We start from the raw sequence: 15,101 nt of genomic DNA on the forward strand, positions 1-15,101 counted from the left end.
TAGTAGTTTTTTTTAAACTACTATCTGTGGTGCTCTTAAATTGATGTTCAGTTATAGAAACTGTTGACCTAAAGGAGTAGAATATAGAAAACTTTAAATTTAGCTTAATAAAATTTGTTTTCAACTCTCTGTGTGTATACATATACATATGTGTATTTTTCTTTAGTTTTATATATTTATATTATGTTTTATGAACATGTTTCCCAGTAAGTTTTTATAATTATTTTTGGTTGAAGAGAAAAAAATGACAATTTGAGTTATAGGATACTTTAAAAGAAACATTTGGTTATTTTTTTATATAATCTCAGAATATTGGAAAGTGAATTAGAAATGCTGTATACAGTCTAAGTCTAATTATAAATGCTCTAGGGAACTTAAAATTATAAATTAGATAAAAATAAGTCTTCAATTCACACATTCATTAGCTGACCAGAACTTTGCCTGCAAAATATTTTCATACTTATTAAATCAAGAATTCTTTTTTAAAAGCCTAAATGCACAAGTTGGCAAGATGAAATTTCTTAGAGACTTAATTACTTTTAAATACATATAATCATGTTAGTTTCTCAGTTTGGTAACCTAGTATCATAGAATCATAGGTCTAGAGCTAGAAGGACTCTGAGGCCACTTTATAATCAACTAAGGAAACCACCAGCAGGGGTAACTTGACTCCTTATGATCACAATAAATAATGACCATCTGAAATGGGATTTGATCCTATGCCAGAATTAGTTAGTGCTCTCTCTCTCTCATACCTGTTACTCAGATGATCATACTCCCCCTCCCCTTCAAATCCCCTGAGCATGTACTTTTGAATAAAAAATACATATATTATCACTCATGTTATTACATAATGAGTTGAGAAACTATAGATAGAACAACATCATTTGTATCAATCTAAGCTTGGATGCTTAGGGCTGATGTTTTCTCCTACTGACTTTAGTTGAGCTTCTTAGACTACCATCCAGGATTCCAGTTCTCCAGTTTCTAGATATTGATTGATGAGGTCCAAAGGCATGACTGTTGGCTGAATGGCTTCATTGGATTCTTAGAAAGATGTGTTCCTATGGTCTACGAAGCTTTGGAAACAGTCACTCTTTAAAACATTGGGCATTATCAATTTGTTGACACAATTCATGCCATATGGTATTTAATGTGTACTTTTACCACTTCTTCCTACTTGCTTATTGGCTTCACAAGCACTATATGGCCCTTTGAATCATTCCTTATCTGATTTCTCAGTCTCTTTTTGACCCTTTGAGTCATGCATATTCCTCCAGGGTCTGTCCTTCATTTTCTTGCTTCAGCTGTCACACTGTTGCAGATGACTCTTGAATTTAGCCATTCTAAATTGCTCCTTTCTGGAGCTATGTCTAACTACTTACAGGATGCCTCCACCAGGACATTCCACTTATTTTAAACTAAGCATGTTAAACCAAACTTATCTTTCTTTCCCTCTAAGCTTGATCCTTCTGACTTCATCCAACTTGTCATATTTGAAATCTTTGGTGTTAACCTTGCTTCCTTTCCCTCATCAGTTACCAGGTCCTGCCAATGTCAGTCTCTCAAATCCTTATTTTTTTATTATTATTATAATTTTTTAAACTCTTACCTTCCATCTTGGAGTCAATACTGTGTATTGGCTCCAAGGCAGAAAAGTGGTAAGGGCTAGGCAATGGGGATCAAGTGACTTGCTCAGGATCACACAGCTGGAAAGTGTCTGAGGCTAGATTTGAACCTAGAACCTCTGTCTCTAGGCCTGACTCTCAATCCACTTAGCCACCCCGCTGCCCCCCATATTTTTTATTATTAAATAAATGTGATTTCATTTACTCATTTCCATTGTTACTTAGAGACTTAGAATACAGCTTCTTATTATCCATCTGGATTATCGAAATAATCTCCCAATAAGTTTTCATTCTGACATTCCCCACCCTTACAAATGATTCTTCATACCTCTGTCAGACAAGTAATTCCTTCTACAAAAAGCTGCTCATGTCATTGCTCAAAAATATTTTGCTTGCTGAGTAAAGTTCAAATTCCTCTGTCTGGCATTCAATGCCATCTGTAATCTTGCACCACCTTGCCTTTGCAGCCTTATCTTTATAGCACTTTCATGTTCTCTAGAATCTAAAGCCAAACTGAGCTACTTATTACTTGGTAACACTCTTCATTTTCCTCTCTCTGTGTGCCTTTGCTCTCCTTCCTTCTGCTACGTTTTTTTCTCCTTTTCTTTTCTTATCTACTTCCTACCCATTTTACCTGGGTTTAAATGACCTATATTCCTTCAAACTGTGCATGGAGCTCTACTGTGTTTCTCTCTATACGCTTACCATGTATGAGTTATTTGTTTATTTCTAATCTCCAGTTCTCATTTCCCCCAGTCCCCACCGTTAGCTACCTTAGGCAAGAGCCATACAATTCTGAAACATTTTATCTCCATTACTCCCTTAGCAAGTGCTTAGAACACAGTAGGCACTTAATACATGTTTGTTAAATAATGACATATAATTATTTTAATGAAAAATTTCTCTATTTTTTTCACCTATAATATTGCTGTGAAAGATCAAAGCTTATTTAGCATCTTAAAGGAAGGATGCTGTATAAATTGCATTAAAGTATGTTATTTGCTGAACATATTCTAACGAAGCAGGAGATAGAATGTTTACCTAAAATGTGGTTTCTGCTCTCATGGAGTTCACAGTCTAGTAGGGGTGTGTAAAATATATGTACAACTAGCCATAATACAGAAATGCATTAGACTGATAGTAGAATGCTATCATTAAGGTAACCTAGGGTAACCCTCAGACAATTAAATGGGGGGTTCAGGAAAGAGGTGATACAGGGAGAGAGAGCCAGTTAATAAACATTAATATGCCTACTGTGTGCCAGCCACTGTGCTGAGAGCTGGAAATACAAAGAAAGATAAAAACCCTTCCACTGGAGAAGTTTTGCCTAATGAAGGAAGACAGTATGCAAATAAATTTTTTATGAAAAAAAGGTGAACAAAGGGTCAGAGATAAGTTAGTGAATAAAATGAACCTTTTTTAAATAACTTTCCTTCCATCTTAGAATCAATATTATGGAAGTGTCTGAAGCCAGAACTTTTCTTGAAAGTAATTAGTCCAGGTTAAGGAGGCACCCACCCTAAAGTAAAAGGTCTTCAAGTATATGCAAGTTCCTGAGCTAAGTATGGGACTGTACAAGGTAAATACCCAGAAATAGTGACAGACAACCCATAGTATCATAAAATTCAGGCTTGACTTGGAGTCAAGATACTGGGGGTTTGACGCTTTCTTTTAGACAGTTATTCAGTGACGTGTTTATGGACTATAGTTACCCTCCTAAGGCCTGAGTTTTTTTTTATCTGTAAAATTGACTACTGCTTCTACTGCCAACCTCACTTGCTTTCAGGTGTTACAATCTAGATACAATTCCCCACTTGCTCCTTCTTCCCTGAAACACTCTATGCTCACAGATAAGTACATACAAGATATAACACTCCTGACTCCATGCCTTTTCATTGGTCTCTCCCATTCTTGGATCATTCCCTCCTTATCTACCTGCTGACTTCCCTTACTTCATGGTGCAGCTCAAGTCCTACCTTCTACAGCCAGACCTTGCTGATCTACCCACCTCCATAATGCAAAAAGCCTATGGTTGGGAAGTAGAGAGCAGTTTATCATAGACTGTGTGAAGGAGAATCTAGTGTAAGGAGACTGGAAGAACAGGAAATATTCAAGATATGAAGGGCCAAAAGTAACAGGCTTTTTATATTTAACATGGAGAAATTTGGAGTTAGTGGAATTTAATGAATAGAGGAAATAACATGGTCAATCAGACCTGTGCTGACCAAGATAGCTTTGTCAGCCACATGGAGATTAACTGTAGTGGAGAAGAGAGTTGAAGCAGGGAGACCAATCAGAAGGCTTTTTCAGTAAGTACATTTGTGAGGTGATGAGGGTTTATACTAGGGTTTGGGGGCATGTAAATGGAGAAGTGACTTATATGAGACATGTCTGATGATAAAAATGATAAGATTGCAAACATATTGGTAATGTAGAGTAAGAGTGGAGTTGAAGATGGTATTGTTTAGGACAGGAATAAGAAGTTTGAGAAGAAGAAGGAGGGATTGGGGAAAAAAGAATGAATTAAGATACGAGTTTGAGATGTTCTCTGTCTGTTTTTGTACCTTTCAAATAGAGCCTAGCTGGTTCATATATAATCACTAGATAATAGTCTGACTTTGATCAGAACCGTAGCCAAAGAATGATGGCAGTAAAAGTTGGTGATGGATGGAAAACTCAAAAGGATGAAAGAAATGAGGAGCCTGAAGATAATTGTGGACTGGATCAATTAAAAAAAAATTATTGTATTAAGAAAAGTTTTCTATGGTTACATGATTCATATTCTATACCTACCCTCCTTCTACTCCCCTCCCATAGCCAACGCTAATTCCACTGGATTTTACATGTGACATTGATCAAGACGTAATTCCATATTATTCATATTTGCATTAGGGTGATCATTTAGAGTCTATATCCCCTGTCATATCCCCATTGACCCATGTGATCAAGCACTTGTTTTTCTTTTGTTTCTGCTCCCACAGTTCTTTCTCTGGATGTGGATAGCATTCTTTCTCATAAATCTATTGCATCAATTTGTAAGTAAAGGTTCAACTCAGTCCCCATCCCAAAATCCTTTTTTTGTGCTTAGTTTAAAGAAATTGAAACTCGTTCTCATCATCTGAGCTAAAGAAAAGTGTCCCCTCACCACCCAGACTCACCCATTGAGTCATTTTACCTTTTCATTTCTTAGATTGAATTTTCTTAACTACTTCTTCATTCATTGTGTTGTGCTGTGTTGTGTCATTTTGGTTGAAGTATATGACATAAACCCATCCTCAAACAGATAATGTAATTTGAAAAAGGACGAGAATATTTTAATAGACGTATAACAGTTTTGACCTCACAGACTCTCTGAAAGAGTCTTGTGGATAGACCGTGCTTTAAGAACTGCTTATCTGATTTTTTTGAGTCTCACACCAAGGGTTCCATAGGTTTTCTTTCTGCCTTTCCACAAACATCATTTCTCTCAGTTGAGAGCCAGTAATAGCTGCTGGCTGATTAACCTTAGTGCTAAGGAAATCATCTCAGTGTAGTCTGGATCTATAAGAAGTAAATATGCTGCCAATACAGGTATATGACATTCAGCCATATGGATGAGTCATAGAACATTTTTTAGTCAGTGACATTTTTAAACTTTAGCTGTACATACATCAGTCACAGTAAAATAAAACGTCTTGGTTTTGGTACTGGCTTTTCAGTAAGAGAACATGTATTTTTCAGGTGTGACCTTAGACTTTAGCTTCATTTAAGACTCAGCTTATTGTGCCATCTCACATGGCCTTTTCTAATTGTCCTAACTAGTATTATCTTTTTGCTCATTTATGTCTGCAGCTACTATCTTTCTTTTAATTTCCAAAAATTTTTAATTTTATATCTCCCAATATAGGTAAATAAACTAGAGCTTTGCATATAGTAGGTGTTTAATAAATGAATGTTGTATAAAATTTAGATTCGTTCATTTTTCACTTACTAGTGATGAAAATAGATCTACATAAAATTATCAAATCTGTTCAGGTTTTTGATAATTGTGTCTTCCATTCTAACTATAAATACCCATGAGATGGATGATTTAGCCCAGTAATTGTCAAATTTGGGGGGCTCAGGCACCCTTTACACACTTAAAAAATCTTTGAAGACACTTTTATACCCTTAAAAACTGAGGACCTCAGTGAGAGTTTTTTAAGTTTGTGTAGGTTATTTCTATTGATATTTGCCATATTAATCATTAAAACATAAAACTTTAAAAACATTCTTTGAAAAATAATAGTATGTATTAAGATGACAAAATTATTTTATAAAACAAAAATATAGTGAGAAGAGTGGCGTTGTTTTACATATTTTTGTAAATCTTTGTGTCTGGCAAAAAAAAAAAAGTCTTTATCCTCAAAGAGCTTACCTTCTAATGGGAGAAGATAGCACACAAAAAGGAGTTGAAAAAGGGAGAGTGAGAAAATACCTGTCAATTGGGGCTTTTATGTAGTTCCAAAAGTCAGAAGAAGAGCCAGAAGGATTATGATGGTTGACCAGCCTGAGCCCTTCCCAAAATGGAGTCTCCTGGAAAAATCTCATGAATTGGAGGTAGGCATAGCAGAGTGATGGTCTAGGGTGAGAGGACCCCTGGCACTGAGGCAAGGCCCAGGGTAATAATGGCAGCTGTAGCATGGTAACAAAGTCCAGAAAGTCAGGAGCATCACTTACAAGGGTGGGAGGGGTATTGTGTGAGCAGTGCTATGAAGTTGGAAATGACCAGATTTGGCAATAGATTGCTGGCTTGCCATGCCTGAAAAACCTACCCTACATCAAGAACATCCAGAATGAACTTTGGGTGTGGTTGATTGAACTGAAGGCTGATTGAACATTTATATTGAATGTACACTCTTATGCCAAAAGGGGACTGCCCCCTAATTGGTTTTTGTCAGGGCACCCAGAAAAACATTGGTTTTGCTGTTTCTCTCTCTTCTATTCCCCTCTTCTCTCTAACTATTGTAGTTTCCTCTTAGAAGGTGAAATTTTGTATGCATCTGTAGTTAGAAGATTTTAGAAGTATAAGATGATTATGTTTAGTGATCAGTTGGGGAGACTAGTCCCCCAATCACCATCAGGGGGATTGTGAATTTTAGTTTTACTCCACCCTGTTTAGTCTTTAGAATTCTAGCAACCAGGAATGTATACACCCCCACTTAAGGATTAATTGTAAGGGAGGATGGCCTGTGACCGGCATGTGCTAGCAAGTGACAAATCAGAAACAAGTGACCGACCCCCTAGGCTGTCCTAAGCCAAATTTAAGCCACCATTGGTACATGTGAAACACAGGAAGTGATGTAGAGAACTCCCTTTATAGTTTGCGTCACTTCCTATGAGAAAGGGGCTTTTAGCGACTTTGCAGCTTTGGTGGCTTTTGGTGTCCTTTGTGACTTTTGCAGACTTTGGTGGTGGGACTTGACTTGGTGGAACTCTATCATGGGACCTCAGCCTGCTTTCCTGAAGGACCACATGGTGAGTGATAAGGCTGACTCCCCTTTCCCTTGACCTCTCTGAAGGCACCAGCCTTCAAGGAGGCCCTTCATCTTGGAGGAGGCCTCGTGGCTGGATGCCGAGCTAGATTTAATCTTCTGGGAAGGCCCTTTGGCTGAGACCTCTAAACTCCCCCAGGTTCAGGCCAGGCCGGAGTAGATCTTCTATTCTTTTCCCTCTTTCTCCCTCATTCTTAATTTGTTCCTTCTATTGTAAATAAACCACAATAAATTTCCATTCTGGCTTGAGTATTTCATTGGGATTTAGAATTTAAATTCCTGGCGACCATTAAAATTATATTCAGTCTCAACCCTAAAATTTACCCTTAACAATGCAGAGACACCAATGAAGTTGTAAGCCTAGGTGACTAAGAAGAAGATGGTATCTTCTACCAATAGGGAAGTTGGAAGGAGAAGGTTTGAAGAGAAAGATAATGAGCTCTGTTTTGGACATGAAGAATTTGAGATACCTATAAGATGTCCAGTTGGAGATGTCCAAAAGATGGTTGGTGATACATGACTGTAACCCAAGAGAAAGGCTATTGCTATATACATACGTACGTACGTACATACATACATACATACACACATACATACATACATACATACACACATACACACATACACACATATCTGGAAATCATCTGCTGGGATACAGGTGAAATCACAAGTGAGAAAGGCTAGAGGAGAAAAAGAGAAGGCAGCAGGATAGAAACTTGGTGTGTATGTTCATATAAGTGTAACCTGGATGAAGAACCAGTAAAGGAGTGAGATTCAGGAGAGAACATCGTCACCAAAACCTACAGGTTTTAAAGAGTATCTAGGAAGAGGTCATAAACAGAAATACTTCTGAGAGGCCAAAAATGATGAAGACAGAAAAGGCCAGGTTTTTCAATTAAGAGATTATTTGTAACTTTGGAGGTAGGAGTTTCCATTGAATGATAAAGTTGGAAGCCAAATTGTATCAGAAGGGTATGAGAGGAGAGGAAGTGGATATATGCTTAGTGGAGATGGTTTTCTCAAGGAGTTTAATTGAGAAGAGTAGAGATAAATGATGATAGCTAATGGGGATGGTTGGAAAGGCAGCATAGAAGGACTCAATGGATAGAAGAAAATTTGAAGATTAGAGAATGGGGATAGTAGAGCAATCTGGTGGAGAAATTTGGAGAGGATGGAATCAAAAACTGTCTGTTCAGCAACCGGCTTTGGTGAGAAAGGAAATAGTGGGACAAGGTGACTGATGAGAAGAAAGAAGAGAATGCTCTTCAATTTATTTGATGCAGGATGAGGTCTTAGCCTAGAGATTGGGAAGGGGAACCAGGTTATTGTCATCAGACATCAGGTCTTTGGGAAGAAATGTGGATTCAACAGATGGTGCCATTTATGGATATGACTTTGGGCAAGACAGTTTTTCTGGGTGTCAGTTTTCTTATGTATAAAATGAGGGGTTTGGGTCAGTTGACCCCTTCTGGCTTTGTATTTATAATTTTATAGTGAGAAAGCTGGATTGCCTGATGTGAGGAATGGGAGGGTTCGAAGTGAAGGCATTAGGTTACTTTTTAAAGAAGTTTGTGTGTTAAGCTGAGAAAAGAAATAGAATTGTGGAATTGTAGAAGGCCAGTTCAAACTGGACAAACTTCATAATTCTCCTGGCTCTGACTTTTGGGACTAGATAATTCTCTTTTTTCATGTTGTAATAATTTTAGCAGAAACAATTAGTTTATCTAGCAATTGCCTTTAGGCAAAAAAGATTCCTATCCCTTTGACATCTAAAAGTTTTGACTTTTCCCTTCTATTGACATAGTCTAATAGTCTTGAAAAATACAAATATGCACATATACACAGTTGGACATTGAAAACTGGAAAATAATCAGCATATTGCTTATAATAGCTGAAGTTTACATTTGTAACCAGTGCTTACTTTGTTGTTCTGAACCACTTTTCCTCAATTAAAATGTTTTTTTTTCCCAGTTAGGGACCAAATGAGTATAATTTATATATTAAATTTTGACCATAGAGTACTTATTTGGATACTTCTTAAAATTCATTCATATGGATCTTCCCGACATTAATACATACAAAATAACTTTTCTACATTTTCTCACACAGCTTTCTCCTTCTGATTGATTGCTGCATTTTCCTTATAAAGGATCCCTATAATATACCAGAGGCATTCCTCTTTATTTTTGAGAGTCTTCAGGGTACCAGAATACACTAAGGCTATCCATCTATTGTGTCTCATTCTGCCTACATGACTCTAGCATGCTAGGTGCTATTTTATAGCATTCTGTGTCATCCTGGAGCCTGCCAAATGTTTTTTCATTATACTTTGAATTATTTAAATTTTAACTTTCAAATTGTGGTATTTTGGGATCTCCAGCATTCCCAGGAGAATATTGCAGTGACTTGGGGAATCAGTCTTCTTTATAAAGATAGGATGTGTATGGGGAACCATACAAAAATTCATTAATAATCAGGTTAAAATTCCACACACACAAACACTACACACCCCACATGTTAATTGACTGCTGGGAAAAGAAGGATGCTTTCATCAAAATCATTCTTATATGCGGGTACTTACTTGGGAGATTTTTAATAGAGGACTTAAATTTTCTTCAAGAAGATATTAAAGAGGAAAAATGAATAGGTTTTTAAAAATTGTGATAAGTTTATATTTTGGGGATTCCATCGTATACTATTGAGATGAAAGAAATATCCTCTCAGAGGAATTGTTCTTTTTTTTAACAGCTGAGAAGAAAAGTGAATAGGGAATAAAAAGAATGTCACTACTATCAGTAACAACAGTAATAGTTTTTCTCATCTTTTGTGTATGGAAATCATGCTCTTGACCCACCCTTAATAAAATGTCCACTGAAATTGCTCATTGCCTATGGGAGGAGGTGTAATGATAATTGTGATGTAGGAGTAATTAGCTTAGTTAGAAATGCAGTGTAGTCAGATAATTTAAAGAACACTTGAGGTACTAGGGTGCTTTAAGAGATTTCTGTGGAACCCTGTTGAGGTCAGAGAGAGAATTTTTGGAGGGTGCCTTGAGGGCGTCGGTTGAGTTACAGCAGCTCCACTTCTTCTGGGAGAGAGACTGAGAGGGTGGTTGTTTCTGACTTTCCTTTCAAATCATCCTCGGAGAGTTTGTGGAAGACTTACAACATCTAAATCTGATCTAAAATTAAAGAGTTGTTTGGATCAGAGAACAGGAGAGCTTACTTAAACTGCTATTCAAAGTTCCTCTGGGACCACCAGAGAACAGCTACTTGGAGAAACAACTTCCAACTCAGATTATCAGAGTTGATCTTTGGCCCGAGGGAAAGGAGGATCTCTATACTCTTAAGTTAATATTTTGTTTTTGGAAATAGGTTTAGTGAGATAGAATTATAATTTAGTCAATGTAGATATAAGAAGGATTACCATTTGGTAATCACAGAAGAATTCCCCTGAGAGAAAGATTTTGGTGGGAAACTTATATAGAATTATTAGTTAATAGGGAATCCTTTATAAATACATACTTAACTTTACTCCCTTTTACTTTCCCTTTATATAATTATTTAATAGTTATAATAAATAAGTTTTTTTGATAACTGGCCTGAAAAAGATTTTTTCTACAACTGCCTGGCAGCCCTATTTTTTTCCATCAGTCAATTTTGAGAACCTGTTCACACCTGATACAACTATTGGTATCATCAATATACTAAAAACTAATAAGGGTCAATAACCCTTTACAACAAGGGGAGGGAAGAGGGGAGGGAAAGAACATGAATCATGTAACCATGAACAAATATTCTAAATTAATTGTAAAATAAAATAAAATGTTCACTGAGTTTTTCTAATTGTACTAATGGACTCTACCCACCATTCATTCAGCATATATTAAGTGCCTGAAGAGTTTCCTTTACCAAGATCCAGACCTGAAACAAAACCCAAGTGCCAGGCACTGTGGTTGGTGCTAGATATCATAGTTGTAAGATAGTTGACTAAATACAATCCAGCATGGATTATTTTCCCTGATATTTGTGTGCTTTGAAAGCACTTGGTAATGGGATGAAAATTCAAATAAAATTTTAATGTCTACAGTATGTCTGTCAAATGATGAAGAGACTCCATTAATAGTGTTTTTTGATGCTCTATTAAAATATAAGCACCTTAAATTCTATTTCAGATAGTAATCAATATTTATAAAGAAACCTATATTTAGTAAATATTTTCTTCAGGACATTTTGTGAAAGCAGAATAAGGCTAGTATTTTTCAGTCAGACAAATATTAATTAGATCCCAATTAAATGGTGATAAGCAATTCTAAAGTGAGCTTTTGATAATGTTTCAGGCATGTTTAAATAGAAGAAAGTAATTTAATTAATATAATATTTGATTCATCTTTTCTCTTTCTGTTAAGTTTTTAGTGCCCAATACAGTGACCTTGGCCCCTTAGTTTATTCCTGGGACCTTTGTTTTATAACATTGCCAATGTCCATATATAACAGATAAGGCTTAGTGAGTATTCTAGGCATAAAGTCTTAGCACAAAACTCCCCAGACCTTTGAGAGAGAGTAGCAGGTGTACAATATGGTTTCAGTAGTCTTGAGCTGTCTTAAGGAGATTCCTGTCATCCCCTTGCCCTAATTCTGAGTTGTTGGTCACAGAACAATCACTTCGTTAGTGGATGATTTTGATTAGGTGCTAAGCAGCAATGCCACTTTAAATCATGTAACTTCTCTGTATTATATGGTACTACCGTCCATGAGAAATTCCAGACTGTTGAGTTTTTAAAATCCTGATGAACCTGGAGGTTTGGAAGATGAGCAAAATCAAGTATGGAATGGTTACCTGTGCTCACATCACAGTCTTGGTCAAGATTTGAAATTTGCAGTACTGTGACCCTTAAGGTTCTGCTTCTCTGAAAGAGTAATCTTTAATGTAACTCAGACTTAAATGAAAGGTAATATGGGATGATGGATAGAGAATTGGCCTCGGTGAAAACCATGATTGATTGATTTGGATCCCAGTATACCTTTGTATCAAGGATTACTTGCTCTTACTAAAGAATAGTCATCTTATAAGTAAACAGTTAATATTACCTCAATAATATAAAGAAGACAATATTGTTTGGTGTTAACAGTATCTTCAGAGGAACCATAGTGAAGCATTCTGCCTTCTTGGTAGAGAAATATAGTACATTTCTGAACATGGCCAGTGTTTTAATGTATTTTTAATGCTTAATTGCTTGTTCATTCCAAGTAAAGACTGTATTTGAGGAATGTAAGATAGTATCATTGAGAAGTAACAGTGATAAAGAAAGGGAAATGTGAGTATCAATAACATGAAAATGCTAATATAAATTTTTAAAAAATATTCCATGGGTAACCTTGTCTTTTGGATTGCTACATTTCCTTTCATATATGCCAATTTATTACTTATGAAATTAGGATGTAATTTTAACAGAATTTGAAGTGTTTTCTAACATGTTGGTGTTTTTATAATCAGAAGGCTATGAGATCAATTTGTGTTCAAATTCTAGAAGAAATACATGCTAGATTGTACCGCAGTTCAAAAAAAATTAGGAAGAACCCTAGCTTTACCTGAGGTTCCCTCCACCCCCTTACTTGGGCTCTATTAGGCTTGTGCTCCTGAGATTTTGGTGATAATCACCTTCTTTCTACTGCTGCTCTTATTACTGGACTGGCTTCAGAATAGACACCTACTTTCTTCCTATTAGTTTATTAGGGTTTGGAATTTTTTAAAAAGCAAAACATTTTTGTAGTACCCGAGCAAGAACAATGAGTTGTTGTTTTTAAAGGGAAACTGATTACAGAATTAAAATACAATAGGACATGAGATTCTAAAAAGAAAAAATATCTTTTATAACTGTATGGTCAATATAGCTTCATGGGTTTTCCAGGACCTTTTCAGTGTGGTCTCTGAGTTCAAAACTTGTTTTATAATAATGCTGACATTTTCATTATCAACACAGTATATATATATATATAATTCATATAAAGAAAAGCTCTTTGGAGAGTACCCACCAATTTTAAAAAATGTAAAAGGATCTTAAGACCAAAAAGTTTGATAATCACTGATTTAAGGTAAATGGGACAAAATTTAAATATCGATATTACAGTTAATAATGAAGTGTCTGTGTGTGTGAGAGCATAAATTCAATGTGGGCAGTGAGAACTTGGCCTTATTGAGAGAAAAGCAGATACAATATATTTTATGAATATGAATATAATTCTCTCAGGCACTAGTTTGTTTATCCTGCTTGCCTAGCACCAGAGCCAAAAATTTTAATGGTTTGAAAACCCCTTCATGCTTTAAAAAAAAACATTGTGTATAAGACTGGGTGGTCATTGTTCCTAAGAACACAAATAGATCAGTTGCTATAAGAGATATATTGGTTCAAATATGCCTAAATATAAGCTATATGCTTGTGATTTCTTTGAAAAGGAAAAAAAGTGATATATATTACCATATTCACTTGTCTATTGTGAGAACTCTATGATTAAACAGTTAGGATGAAGAACTTTTTCTGCAACCAAAGGTGACAGAACCAAGGGAAAGATGTTGGTCTTGGTAGGTAAGACTTCTCAAATTCATTAATTTATAGTTTAGTAAGGAAAAAAAGAGGGATGCTTGTGGCTATCTACTCCTGATCCCAAAGTTGATCTCTACCTCTTATCTTAGGAGGCTAGAGGATGTAGCATACAGAAGCCAATCAAAAAAAAGAATTACAGACCATACTGATTTTCTAAAAATCAGTTTTATAAGGAAAGTTCATATTAACAGGGCCACAACATAATATTACCAGAAAACAAAAACTAACAAGCTTAATTAGTAAGCGCACCTTTTATAGCATCATCATCATGACACCTCCTTTTTATGTCACCAATCAATCATTCAACAAGTATTTATTAAGGAACTTACTATGTGCCAGGGACTATGCTAGGGGAAGGAGTTACAGTACAAAGAAGGAAACCAACGCCAGTCATAATAACTTTACATTTATTCAGGTGAAGACAGCCACTTCCTTTTCAATTTTTCACATTATTAAATGATGTCATAATCCAAATGCCATTACACCTTAATTGACAAAATAGTAGTAGTACTAGGTAATGCTCTTTGGACTCTTGAGAATATTTTTCTATGTCTACAATTTATAGGAATGCTTTTTAATAATATTTAAATTCAGTTATTGAAGATTACATTAAAGAAGAAACAAAAACTGCTACAAAAATTTGAGTTTTCCAAAATCTTTTGTATGTAAAATTTGAAAACACATAAATTGAACAAAATATGAGATTATTATTAAACCATAAAAATAAATGTGTTTAAATTTTATTTAAAGGAGATTTTGTTTAGGTTTTAAAAAATTGTTAAAGCACTCTCCTACCAAGACACAGTCTTAATAAGAATAGTATTTGTTGTTAAAGGACACACATAGTAAGGAACAAAGTAAATATTCCCACTAAATAATAAAGACAGCAGAAATAAAGTTGTGTTAAAACAGCAAAAAACTAATTATTTAAAGAAATTTAAGTTTACCAGATATATACGAGTTTGCCCCAGGAGTAAGATGTTTTGTTCTCTTTATATCTTCTTAACCTTGGTCCTTGGTGCCTTTGATGTGGCCTTTTGTTCTGACAATTATTCACTCTCAGCTTTGGAATTGGAGAAGCAATTAATATCACAGATATCACCTTAATGATCAAGTTCACAGTCTTTAGTTGACCCTGTATCTTATCTTTAAAGGCTATAGAATTTTATTCAGTATTTCCTATGGTTACTTCATGTAGATAGAGAAATTCTAGTGGCAGAAAATGTTTAAGGCATAACAAACATTGAAAAATAAAATTAATAATTATAAAATTACAGAAAATCAGAGCACAGGAATTGTAACAATAGCAGTAATAAAATCAGTGGATGCAAAATAAATTGGAGAGATATTACTAAT

At 35.4% G+C, this 15,101-nt stretch overlaps 1 protein-coding gene across 16 annotated transcripts in view; it reads left to right on the forward strand.

The window, feature by feature from the left end:
- DCAF6 (DDB1 and CUL4 associated factor 6) overlaps positions 1–15,101 on the forward strand; it is a 162,690-nt gene that overhangs the window by 1,398 nt on the left and 146,191 nt on the right. The gene's annotated exons all lie outside the window — the stretch shown is intronic.

The sequence above is a fragment of the Monodelphis domestica genome, chromosome 2, assembly GCF_027887165.1.
Source record: "Monodelphis domestica isolate mMonDom1 chromosome 2, mMonDom1.pri, whole genome shotgun sequence".
Lineage (NCBI taxonomy): Eukaryota > Metazoa > Chordata > Mammalia > Didelphimorphia > Didelphidae > Monodelphis > Monodelphis domestica.